Genomic DNA, 12704 nt, shown 5'->3' with positions numbered 1-12704 from the left:
GGTTGAACTGCTCTTCACACAGAATCAAGCCTGAATTCGTCACACACCCCTCCCAATTTCACATCTTTCCTGGGTACCCTCCTACAGCTGGGCCTGATTTCTTCTGGCTAGTCCTTTCTCAGTCCTCACTTCTTCCCAGCCCATCTCTGAGGTGAACATGCTTTGTGATATCTCTGGTTGTGCTGTCTGGACAAGAGTGGGGTACTTAGTCCAAAAGCAGCCAATTCATGGGCTAGACCATACCTGTAAGGTAGCCCAGTGGGAAAAGCTTTAACCAAAGGGACTGTCTTGGTCAGTTTGGGCTGCTATAATAAAGTACCATAGACTAAGTGGCTTATAAACAATAGAAGTTTATTTCTCACAGTTCTGGAGGCTGGAAGTCTGAGATCAGGGTGTGAGCATGGTGGAGCTCTGGTTAACAGTGGTTGTTTTCTTACCGTGTCCTCACATGATGGGAAGGGCAAGGGAGCACTTTGAGGTCTCTTTTATAAGGGCACTAATCCCATTTATGAGAGTTCTACCCTCATGACCTAATTACTTCCCAAAGGCCCTACTTCTTAATACCATCACATTGGGGTTTAGGATTTCAACATATGAATTTGAGGGGAACACAAACATTCAGTCTATAGCAGGGATTTTATGAGCCAATCAGACTGACAGATCATGTAGTGGAAAAAATCACTTTGAGGAGCCTTCCCTCAGCAGGAGAGCTGTGGATGGGGTAGTTTCTCTTAGAAGGGGACTGTTGGTTGGGCAGTCATCATGAATGAGCTCTTGAGTACACTGCTCCAATCTCTATCTGCCTAAGTTTTTCTACTCTCAATATTGTCCACTCTTGACTAGAGTCACCTGAAACGCAGACCCTGTGTTCCTTCTATAAGAGCTCCTCATCTAACTTTCAAGAACTGTGAAGGGGTCTAAGATTTTACCAAACTTACAGGCTCACAAATTATCTTGATACAATTTCACTGATGCTAGCAGAAGGCAAGAGACTTTCGGGTCAGAGACAAAGGATTTTATCACTCACAGCACAGCAAGTAGAACGACCATTAGCATATTTACATCAATTCCTCTTGCTCCCTAGTCCCATGGGAACAATGTGGATGGGGACCAAATGGATGCTTGTGTAAGCTGTGGGTTGTGTTACAGTAGAGGAACTCTGAGCTTAGGGAACCTAAATCTTTTATAATGGGCAGTAAACACACCTGCTCTTTGTTCTGGAGAAAGACATTATGACACTGGACAGTAAGCGTATCTGGTCTTTTCTCTAGATGGAGGCATTATCTCTATCTTCCATGGCTATTTGTTATACAAACACATTCTTGAAAAGATATTTTGAATGAAGGGTAGTTAAGTACCTCATTTACAAGATGTGCAGAAATGTGAGATACTCGCGGGGAGTTGTCTTGAAACACTAACTAGCAGCTCCCATCCATCCACATTCTGGTACTGGCATGTTTATTCCTCAGGTGATGGGAACTTTACTTTTCCAACCTTAATCCCTTGCCTAAGCTCTAATCACAAATTTCCTGCTCCAAGTGAACATCCCATTCAGATAACTTCAATAATTAAATTTAAAATGTTTATATACATCTTCCTTTCCTAACCTTCCAGTTTTATTATCACCATTCTCCTTGTCTCACTAGTTCCAACCTTAGGAGTCATTTTTAAATTCCATCTTCCTCTTTGTCACTGATCACCAATCAATCACAAAGTTCTATCAGCTCTTCTTTGAAATATCTCATTCTCACCCTCTTCTCTTCCTGGCCATTTATACCGTCATTAATTTAATTCAGAATTTTATTTCATCCCTAGAATGCTCAAGAAACGTCCTCACTAGTTTTCTAGATTCCTATTCTCCTCGTCGATACCTCTTAATCCCCTTAAGGCACTGTTTTGATCATATTGTACTCTTATTTTTAAAGTTTCAGCAGTTTCCCATGGCCTGTTCAATAGAACAGTCTAAGCTTCATCTCCCACACAAGCCCACCCACTCTCCTGCCACTCTGTTCTGGCTGTGTAGGCATTGCCTCTTTTCTCTACCTGCCAAACCCGTCCATGCCTGGTCTACTTCCCTACCCTTCCCCATTCCTCAGAGTTCTGAATCCTGTACCTTTGCAAAACCACTTCATCCTTCAGCACCTAGAAGTTCTTCTTTTACTGGTCCAGTCTACACTAATTTCCTTTGTCCAATTATACTTACTTTAATATTTAGCCTCATTCTGTCCCATGTGGCTACTTAATTGTCTTATGTACCCACCTAAGTTTTAAGTTCCTGGAGGATGAGTACTATCATTTGTATACCTTTTATACCACTCAGTGTCTACTTAGCACTGACTTGGCCAAACTGTTGAAACCCAACTCTCCCACTTGCTAGCCATGTGACTGGAAAGGTAACATCTATGCCTCAGTTTCCTCATTTAAAAAATGAGATATAGGGAATTCCCTGGTGGTCCAGTGGTTAGGACTCCGTGCTCTCACTGCTAAGGGCCCAGGTTAGATCCTTGGTCAGGGGAATAAAATCCCACAAGCCACGTAGCATGGCCAAAAAATAAATAAATAAAATAATAATAATAAAATTTAAAAAATAAAATGAAATAAAAACTGAGATATAAATAATACCTATATCACAGGGTTGTTGGGGTAATTAGATTAGATAATATGAGAAAACCTTAGCAGATTATCTGGTATATAGGAAGAGCTCAATCAATATTGACTATTATTATTAATCTTATAGTGATGAATGAATGAATGGATAAATAAATGAATACATGAAATACACAGTCCTCTTTTTTGGAGGGGCTCCAGTCTTATGAAGATAACCTTGAAAAATATTTATAATCCCAAACCAGTGACGCATGGGAGAAGTTGGATGGAAGATGAGAAGTAGCATCTTCCAAAGGCCTGACAACGCTTGAAAAGATGGATTGTTCAGAGATAAGAGAGAACCCGATAATAGAGAAGAACCAATAAAGGAACAGTCCAGATAGTGTTTGCTTGTCTCCTTTCTGTTTCCATGTTTCTCTCTGCCTCTTAGGTAAGTCTAAGGCTCTTGAAACATAGGTGGGGGCACTGGAGAAGCAACAGTATGGCAACTGGTCCAAGAGATGGAGCCTGTTCCCTGGCTGGGGGTTGGCAAAATTTTCCAGAGAGGACACATCATGTCTTTCTGCCAGGGCATCTCTGCCTCCTTAGATCTGCCTACGGGCAAGCTTGATATGAGCTAGTTCTATGGAAAGTTGTCACTGGCTGTCAGAACCATAATGCTGCTTGAGAAGAAGCATTAACTATCTGGAGAAGAAGGCAAAGGAATTCTCTCTTAAAAAGTAGAGCAGCCTCAATCCTCTTCCATTAACAAATTACTATGATTGTCTTTTCAATGCCTTTCTATATGTCACGTACTGTGCTACCCAACAAATAGTCCTCAAAATAATCTGGTAAAGTAAGTATTACAATATCTACTTTAAAGAAAAGAAACTTAGGAGCACCAAGATTAAGTAAGCGTCTTTGGTCATACAGCTAATAAGTGATGGAGCAAGGATTTAAACCCAGGCATTCCTGCCTCCAAAAGTCTGGGAGCGTTTTCCCTCAATATCAGCATATAAAAGAATCCGAACAAGCCAGGTCTTGGATTCCTACTCACATGTGCTTTCAGCCACACGTCACTAATTTCCTTTTACCATTTATCAGCTATTAACACAACTGTGCAAGTGAGACTATCAAATACTTTTTTGAGGGTGGGTTTTCACAGCCAAGAAGGGGAAGGGGAGACACTGAGCCCTTCAGTAGGGGTGAGGGAAGAAACTAGCCATGGGCAGCTGAAGGCAAATGAAAACAAATTTGTTAGCTGAGGGCTAGCTCTCTGCGTAGCAACTAAAGTGTTTTTTACATCTCCTGCCAGATAGAACTTCTGTTACAGTGTTTCTTGTTACCAGTAGGAAAATATGGGCTCCTCCTAGAGCTCTTAATTCTGAATCTATTACTACACTTAAAAAAAATAACGTTAATAGAGATAATAAAATGGAATCCTAACCACAGTCACTTTGCTGTCTGCATGAAAATATTGGCTCTGGAAAAGGGACAGCCTGGTAGGAAACCAGAGACATAGAAATATGTTTTGAGAATCATATTCTTGGCCTGAAACAGATCTCACAGTAAGGAAGTTTGGCTGAGGCCAAGGTTCCTGAGGTCAGGAAGCGGGAGAAGCTGAGTAGCTTGTTTTTCTGCAGTCTCAGTGGAACAGGGCAGTCAAGGAGAGTGTATTTTGGTTTCTACTAGCTCTTCCAAGGGAAAAAGCAGCCCAGGTTTGTGTCTCCTCCACAGAAGTTGGGGTCGTTTGCCTTAACAAGGGCAGACCACAGACCCTCCATGAAATTGTGGAGACTTTTCTTGTTGGCCCCATTCCAGTTCCCCTTCCAAAGGGTCTCTCTCTCCTGGGTATCCCAAATCCCACTATTCCTGATAACCCAAGCCACCAGGTTGGTTAATGCAACTTCTGTATACAGTAAGATGATCTGGGTTAATGAGAGGTCCAATAAATGTGATGATTTCACTACTTCTTATTCCCATTGTCTTCATTCCTATTTGACTGAATGAAATAATCAGGCAATTATTTTAAATTTATGTTTTAAAACTAACTTGATCAATTAAGTGGGTCTGATTAATATAGATATTATTTCTGCTTTATATTTTGATAAGTGCTATTGTATCCCCCAAAAGATGTTAAAGTCTTAACCCCTGATAATTGTGAATATGACCATATTTGGAAATAGGGTTGTTGCAGATATAATTAAGTCAATATGAGATCATACTAGATTAGAGTGGGCCCTAGAACCAACGACTAGTGTCCTTAAAAGTAGGTTGTGAAGAGACATAGACACATACAGAGGGAAGGCAGTCATGTGAAGATGGAGGCAGAGACTGGAGTGATGCAGCTGTAAGCTAAGGAATGTCAAGGATTGCAGACAACCAAGGATTGCAGAAGCTCGGGAGAGGCAAGGAAGCATTTTTCCCTTGGAGCCTTCAGAGGGAGCATGGCCTTGCTGATACCTTGATTTTGGACTTCTAGCCTCCATAATTGCAAGAGAATAAATTTCTGGTTTTTAAAGTCGCCCAGTTCATGGTACGTTGCTATAGCGGTCTTAGGAAACTAATACAAATATTTTCGTTTGCATTAATTTTTTTCTTACCTATTGTACCCCAGCACTTATCAAACTACTTCACAGTATAATGGGAGCTCAATTAACACATGTTGAAGGAACGAGTGAATTGAGTGTGTATGTGTACAATCTGTGTATGTAGAAGCATATTGATATACTTTCTGATCTACCTCACTCGTTTTCTATTGCAATGAGTCCATGAGTCTATAAATCCACACATGTGGACTGAATAAATAATGCCTATCATGTAAATGTACTTCTTATTTTAACTTAAGAGCCATACAAATAAACAAAACTAACAACTGGCAAGAATTCCTACCAAAAAAGTCAAAGTGAAGTTACATTTGTTAATAAGAAAGTAGGAAAACATGAAAACAGATGGATTCAGCTTGAATTAAGAAATCTTCATTTTTTTCCCCCAAATGCCATTCTTGGTAGCCTTCCTCTCCTCGTTGCTGAAATCAACTCATAATCCTACGCTGCACAGGGCTTGTACTGCACCAGCCCCTAGGCCAGTGTTTTTTAAAGTGTACTCCATGGATCACCTGCATTAGAACTACCTTATAAAGCTAGAATAATTAAACAGTGTGGTATCGGTGCATGAAGAGACTGATATACAGTTGACCCTTGAACAACATGTGTATTAGGGGTGCTGACCCTCCATGCAGTTGAAAATCTCCATATAACTTATAGCTGGCCCTCCATATACACAGTTCCTTCATATCCACAGTTCCTCCCTGTTCACGGTTCCACATTTGAGGATTCAAATAAAACCAGTGCATAAGTAGACCTGCACAGTTCAAACCCATGTTATTCAAGGGTCAACTGTAGTAGTGTCACAGAAGAGAAAGTTCAGAGTTAAACACAAATTCATATAGAAATCTAGAATATGATAAAATGGGCAATTCAAGTCATTGGCAGTGATGAATTAAGGAATTATTCAGTAAATGTTATTGGGGAAACTGCATAGCCATCTGGGAAAAATAAATAAGTTGCAACCAAATTCTACATATTATTCTAGAATAAAGTCTATATGACTTAAAGATTTAAAATTAAAAAAAAAAATCTATAAAGGTACTAGATGAATTTGTGGAATAATTTTTCACAGTCTTAGAATAGGAAAAGCCTTTCAAAGTATAACTTAAAACCAGAAGTCACTAAATAAAATATTAATTAATTCAGTAACAGTTACACTTTCATAAAAAGCTGTCCCGCAGAAGTCACCAAAAGGAATTCAAAAGATAAATGACAAACTGAGAAAAATATTTGCAACTCATATCACAGCTTAAGGATTTATTTCCCTAATGTATAAAGAGTTTCTAAAAACCAATAAAATAAAGATCAAAAGATACAGTAGAAAAATAGTGAAAGGAAATGCACAGACTTTACAAAAAGAAAATACAAATGACTCAAACATATTAAAATATTCTCATCCTCTTCTCTTATGGTAAAGGAACTGTAAACCTAAACACCGGTGAGGGACTTCCCTGGTGGTGCAGTGGTTAAGAATCTGCCTGCCAATGCAAGGGACACGGGTTTGATCCCTGGTCTGGAAAGATCCCACATGCCGCAGAGCAACTAATCCCATGTGCCACAACTACTGACCCTGTGCTCTAGAGCCCGCGAGCCACAACTACTGAGCTCATGTGCCACAACTACTGAAGCCCACGCGCCTAGAGCCCATGCTCCGCAACAAAAGAAACCACTGCAATGAGAAGCCAGAGCACCGCAATGAAGACTAGCCCTCCGCTCGCCACAACTAAAGAAAGCCCACATGCAGCAAGGAAGACCCAATGCAGCCAAAAATAAATTTTAAAAAAACAACACCACCAATGAGATACTATTTTGATGTACCATATTGGCAAAGTCAAAAAATTTGATAATATACTTTGTTGGCTAGAGGTCATGAAGAAATGGTGCTCATGCTGGTAAGAGTGTAAACTGATATAACTTCTGTGAAGGGCGATTTGGCAGTATCTATCAAAATCACTTATTGTTTGGCCCAGTAATTCCACTTCTAAGAATTTATCCAGATATAATCACTTATGTGTGAAATGACATATGTACATGGTACTTGTTGCTACATTGTTTACAGTTGGGAGAGATTAGAAACGACCTGCATGTCCATTGGCAGAAGATTGTAAAACAAACTCTGGTTACTCCCACACTGAAATACTATGTAGTCATCAAAAAGGAAGAGGAAACTTTATATACAGGAATGGCAAGATCTCAAAGAAACATTGTTAAGTGAAAAACAAAACAAAACAAAAATAAACAAGGTTCAGAACAGTGTGTATGGCATGCTACCATGTGAATGAAAAGGAGAAAATTAATACATAGTTTTTGTTTAATATGCATAAAATATTTCTGGAAAATATACAAGGAAAATTACAGATTCCTAGAATGTAATCCCTACCCCAGACTTTTGGAGGCAAAATCTGCACAGGCATTAGTTCTAAAGCTTACTAAAGATTGATAAACACTGACCTTAGGGGGTAAAAATTTGAGAATCACTTTGAGATTTGCTGGCTCAGTTCCAACACGTAGCATTTTGCCCTTTTCTCAAATCCAGTCTATTTACTCCCGGGACCTTAGTTCTACTAACTAGCTTCCTATCCCTATGACCTCATCACTGTCCCAGAAAACTACTTAGATCCATTATGTCAAACTTCTTCTTCCAGGTACATAGTAGTCCTGAGCCACTGACCAGGGTCAACATATCCAGAACCAGGATCAAACTAAACATGCACAAAGCTGACAATAGCTCCTTCTTGCTAAGTACATTCTGGGAAGAGAGAAAAACTCAATGGAGTAAGCAAAGAGCCAAACCAGGGCCTTAGATTTGGGGTGATAGCAGAGGGCAGAGATGATAGAGGAACAGGCTGAGAGGAGGAAGGATTATACATGTCCCCAAAGGTGACAGGACTGAAGATGCCTTTTAAAGAGAGCCAATAACTATGCCTCTGGTTGGGAAAAATTTCAGACCCCTTGTTCTTCCTGAACCAAAGCTCTGCCTTCTCTTTCTAAGCATTACTGCCTTCATCAACACTCACCCCTGAACTGAATCATGTGGCTGGGTCTCTGTTATCTAATTCCAGACTTCCCTGAGCTGCATGCCCACCTGCCTAAATTTCTAAATACCTCCTGTTCCCACCAATCATGAAGTATGTGTTTGTATATCCAATCTCTCCAGACACATTCTTAGGACTGAGCTTGCTCTTAGAACCTGCAGCTGTGTTTGTTCTCCAGTGACCCATCCCCCATTGGTCTGATCTGATTCCTAGATCCCAGCTCTCCAGGTCAGCACTGTTATCCCAAAGGGAACCAAGCCACATGGGGTCTGTATCCTAGCTGCTGGTTGAAATTTATATCACAAGTTAGATAGGAGCTCTGCCTTGAATGATGTGGTCTGTGAACACAACTACCTGCAACCACATGAAAAGTGAATAATCATATTGATACAGATTCAATTCTAGGTATGGACACCAAAGGAGCAAAGATTTGGCTAGTCTCATACTGGTACAAGTACAGGCCCTTAGTCATCAGATATCAGAAAAATAGAAGGGCAGGTAGGTTAATGGATAATGGCTAGCAGAGGTTAGGACCAATTAAAGATATGTCAGGTCAGGCAATCAGAGTCCTGTGATATATAAATCTGATTCTGAGGCAACGCCTGCCTCAGACCACTCTTTGCCAAAGCAGGTTTGATATAGGAGTGTGCTCAAAACTTCTCACTTAGGTAAGCAATCATAGGTGGCCAAGGAGGGAGCAAGAGAGTGACAGAAGGTTCTAAACTGTATATAGGTAAATATACAGCTTGGTGTGGTGGGGAGAGCACTGGACTAGGTACCAGTAGACCTGAGTACTGCTCCTGAGTCCTCTCCGTGCTCTTTGTTCCAGTGATCTCCACCCCGACCCCAAATCTTGCCCAGTTGGGCCTCCTTGCTTTCAATTCAGCATCCCTGGTTCCAGGAAACTGTTCTACATCCATCCTCCCCACCTGACTCTGATGGCCTAGAGCAGATACTTGGCTCTTTATGTCTGTTTGGTAATGGAGCATTCCCAGCAAGAGCTATCACCATCAGCAATCTTGGCAACACTTTGATCCCTGAGTGTGACAGCCTTGTATCCTTATCAGATGAGGACCCTGTCTATGAAGTGTTTAATTTCCAAAGGAAATGTTGGGCCTACAGAAACTTCTAGCTAAGAACAGGGAACCAGTTCTCTTTACATGAAATGTCCTAATCCTATTAGTATAAAGAGAGATTTTTAACTATATATATATATATATATATATATATATATATATTTTTTTTTTTTAATGAAGCAGAAACATTTTAAGAGAGGAAGAAACATCACACTGGCCTTTGAGGGATTTATTTGTCTTCAATTCTGAAGGTCCTCCATCCTCCCACATTCAATCTGTGGACTGAGAACTGGTCAGGAAGTGGCCTCTGCCACAGTTGTACCCAAAATGTCAGCAATGCAGGTAAATGTTAGCAAAGTAACTGTCTTCTGCTCTAGATAAAATTCTGCCTGCTCAGATATGGGAACATATGTATAACTGATTCACTTTGTTATAAAGCAGAAACTAACACACCATTGTAAAGCAATTATACTCCAATAAAGATGTTAAAAAAAAAAAATTCTGCCTGCTCTTTTCCCTCCTTTCTCCTGGACACAAGTCAGCAGTTAGCATAAGGAAAAAAAGAATTTCACATTTCCTAAACATTTGACACATTTAAAAATCTCCTGAAAACTCATTTACTGTTGAAACGTTGAGGTTTTTCTACCACAATGTCTTAACCTATCTCCCTACTGACCAGCCATCCTAAAAAGTAACCTTCATTGTCCCACTGCCCGTCTCAAACATTTTTGAGAGTATCTCATATTCCACAGGGTGAAGTAAAGCTCCTCACCTTGGCATTCAAAGCCCTCCGTCAGGCCTTACCTCCTATTAGTCCCTTAAAGAAACTCTTAATTCAAGCCAGAAAGGCCACTATTAAATATCTTACATATTCCTGGTGCCTCATTTCCACTGCTGACATTTCCCCTTCCTTTCCACTTATCCAACATTTATAGTTTTTTAAATATCTAGCTGAAGTCCTTCCTCCTTCACAGTGGAAGATCACCTAGCTCAGTGAGTTCTCTCTCCTTGTCACAACTACAGAACCTGTTTACTAACTGTTCCTTTCATTTGGGATGTTGCTTTGTGACAGGCCTTGTATTTTCAACTTGTTTTTCAAATCCACTTATGTACATATTTACCTTTTCATCTTTGATGTTTGACTTTGAGGGCAAGGATCATGTCTAGATTAGGTTAGCACACAGCAGACTCACAATAAATATTTACCAATTTTAACTGATTGACAGTTAAAAGATGACAACCCTTTGCTTTGATCTTTTCCCATAACCCTCCCTACTTGCTTTTTATCATGAACCATTCCAGTTCCAAAAGGCCAACATTTTCTTTCTGTCTAAAACCTGTCTAAAATTCTAGGTTTTAACACTGGAAGGGAATTCTCCAGAAGAGACAGGGCAGCTCTTCAGATAGTAGGAGGGCTATCTCCATGACTTTCACCTTTTTTTTTTTTTTTGTCAAGGAGGTCTCTTCCTCCATGAGCATGCTGCTGCCCCTTAAGCACTCTGATTCAAGGTGAACAAACTAAAAAGATATTCTCTAGGGTCACCTAGCACAAAATGGACCTGCTTTATTAAGCAAAAGGAAAGGGAGGCCAAAAGGAAAACAAACACAAAGAAGAAAATGTAAAAGACTTACACATTATAAATTTTGAATCTTTCTAACATGAGCTCAATTCCGAGGTGCTCAAGACCTGTCCCATTCCACAAGGCATCTACAATGTCTACACTTTACCCCCAGATAAAGACAGCCAAATTTTAAGCATAAACAGTTGAATTCTTGTTTCTTAGTCCTCAAATTCTCTAAAGCTGAAGAGTGACATTTTATAACCTTCTACTCACTTGTTGGCTATATGTCCTAAATTCTTTCTTTGCTCAATGTGCTCTTCTGTAAAATGAGGATAATAATAGGAAAGTAAAATAATCATAAAGTTGATGTGGGGATTGAATGAGATAATCTAGGTAAGGCAGTTAGCAAATGGAAAGCACTCAATAAATACTATTATTATTTCACAAGCAAGACTGACAGATTAGGCGAGATAAAGGAGGGGTGGGTTGGAGAGAGGGAGAGAGAGAGGGAGAGAGATTTCAATTTCAACTCGACTACCTAAACCACCCATCTAGGGCCCCTCCATCTCCTCTTTCTGGTTTCTTCTGAGGAAGACATGCCTCTCAGGCACAATGACCATCTTCAAGAACACAGGTTCACTCTTTCAGTCCCAAACAACAATTATATCTTAATACAGTACAATAATTGTTACACTCAGCTTGGTAACAGAAGAGTCCGCTCTTTATGTTCTTTTCTACCTGCCCAGTAGTTTCAATGTTTTTCTTGGTATGATGTAAGCATGCTCATTCTCCCTACCTACAACTATTCCACTCCACTGTCCTTACCTCAAGATGAAAGATCACAGGCATCTCTTTGTCTTCCTCCTGAAGTACCTGTAAAAACCACAAAATTGTTCAAACAGATCACATATGTGACCTTGATAAAACCCTTTTTCCTCTCTGGGCCTCTGTTCCCTTATTTGTAGGTAAGTGGGTCTGACCAGATGATCTCTAAGGTCCCTTCTCACTCTACCATTCTCCACTACCAAAATAGGGAGACATTAAACCAGAAAAGTTAGTCTGGAGCCTTACTGTGGAGAGCTTTGAATGCTGGATTATGGGTCCACTTAATCCCATAGACAGGGAAATTATGTGACTGGAATTTATTAACAATGATATTTAGGAATAGGGAGTCCAGGGGAGAATTAATGAATCTTGAACAGGAGAAATGGGTGTATCGTGGGAAGGCAGAAACTTTCCAGCTTGGTAAACAATTGGATATAGGGAGCAAGGGAGGACGTGTCAAAGGAGCTGGTGATTGGGATGTTACTAACAGAATTAGGAGGCTGGTTTTGCAGGTTACGTAAAGGAGAGGAGGCTGGTTTTGCAGGTTACATAAAGAATTCTCTTTAGACATACTCTACAACTCAGCAATTCCACTCCTAGGCATAAACTCCAAAGAAACTCTGGGACCTATATAAAAAGATACATGTGGAAGAATATTCATTGAAACATTGTTTGCATAACAATAACCTGGAAATAATTCAAATGCCCATGAACAGGAAAGTAGATAAATGAATTTTGGTATAGTCACACCCTGGAATATTATACAATAGCCAAAACAGATGGACTGCAATGACACACTGTAACATGGATGGATAACAGCAATATAAGTTAAAAAGTAAGTCCCTTACATACAACATGGTATGCTATTTACACAGTTATAAACAATGAACATAAAGAATATTGTATTATATTATATGTATAATATATATGATTATAATACATATATAATCCTTTGAAGCAATACATATTGACACAATATACAAATAAATCAAAAAATGATGAACGTAGGAT

At 39.7% G+C, this 12704-nt stretch overlaps 1 long non-coding RNA gene across 1 annotated transcript in view; it reads right to left on the bottom strand.

Moving 5' to 3' along the window:
- The window catches only part of LOC307196280, a 156615-nt gene that overhangs the window by 50927 nt on the left and 92984 nt on the right, over positions 1-12704 (bottom strand). The window contains exon 4 of the long non-coding RNA XR_013831097.1: positions 11694-11741. This is a non-coding gene — a long non-coding RNA (uncharacterized lncRNA). The remainder of the gene's footprint in view (positions 1-11693; positions 11742-12704) is intronic.

This window comes from Stenella coeruleoalba (genome assembly GCF_951394435.1).
Source record: "Stenella coeruleoalba genome assembly, chromosome: 13".
Lineage (NCBI taxonomy): Eukaryota > Metazoa > Chordata > Mammalia > Artiodactyla > Delphinidae > Stenella > Stenella coeruleoalba.
Note: the sequence above shows the minus strand (reverse complement) of the source record. Positions and strands in the feature narration are given on the sequence as shown.